The sequence below is a fragment of the Echinops telfairi genome, unplaced genomic scaffold (assembly GCF_000313985.2).
Source record: "Echinops telfairi isolate 266 unplaced genomic scaffold, ASM31398v2 ScPeMD7_7417;HRSCAF=8455, whole genome shotgun sequence".
NCBI classification, from domain to species: Eukaryota; Metazoa; Chordata; class Mammalia; order Afrosoricida; family Tenrecidae; genus Echinops; species Echinops telfairi.
The window spans coordinates 7,835,804-7,836,809 of NW_022111317.1; positions in this window are offsets into that span (position 1 = coordinate 7,835,804).

The window sequence follows — 1,006 nt, forward strand, 5'->3', positions numbered from 1 at the left end:
GGATGTCAGGGTAACTAGGAACCAGACACCAGAAGAGCCCGATGGGCAGTCTACTTTCCAGAAGAGGAGCTGAGGAACACTGTTCCAGAGGTGGGCCTCGGCTGGAGGAGGAGGGTCCTTCTGCATCCATAAACAGCCTTTCCCCCTGCATCTTTCTGGGGCTCTCACACATCACGCCACTCCTCCAGGAGCCCCACCCCGTGAGGGCCTCTGTGTGGTGAGGAGGCTGGCAGCCTGACCACCAGCGTGGCCCAGGGTGGACAGTTTCATAGGCGTTACTAGGCAGCCGACAAGTCTTCCCAAAATCAGCCACTGAAAACCCACAGATCACGACAGCATGTCGTCCAGCGCAGGGCTCGAAGGCACCTCCCAAGCACCCCAACAATGGACCCAAGCGCCCCAGAATCGTGAAGATGGTGGACCAGACATTTCATTCTGTTACATGGAAGCCTGCCCTGAGTCAGGGTCAACTCAACCTCACCTACCAACCCCAGGACACTGGGGTTCCCTGCACCCCCTCATTACTGTGCTTTCCTAGGCCTTGAAGACCAGTCCCCAAAGCCACTCCGCAAATGGTAAGTGGGGCCAAGACAAGGTTCTCGGTGGGGCCTCCTCAGCCACCAGCCAACCCTTGGGGGAACCTTGTGTTCCCCAGCAGTGCCGGCTGGGTTATTTTCAGAGAAGAGGTGAAGGCAGTAGCTCTTCCTCCCTCTACCTGGGCCGGAGGCCAGGATGGCTGTGTATTTGGGAGAGTAGAAGCCACGATGAGAATTAATGGCAGATAGAAAGGGGTGTCAGGGGTGTATAGGAGAGCAAGGGCTCACCCTCTGCCTAGTTCCTTCAGTCGCCTAAAGCCAGAAACCCACCCTCACCCCTGCCCTGTTAGACCCAAGTCTTCGGGGAGAACAGGCAAGTGGCAGAGACCAGTTTAGACCAGTGGTTCAGAGAAGATAAAAAGGTCCACAGTTCCCTGGACACGACAGATAAGAAGTCCAACCAGCCCTCA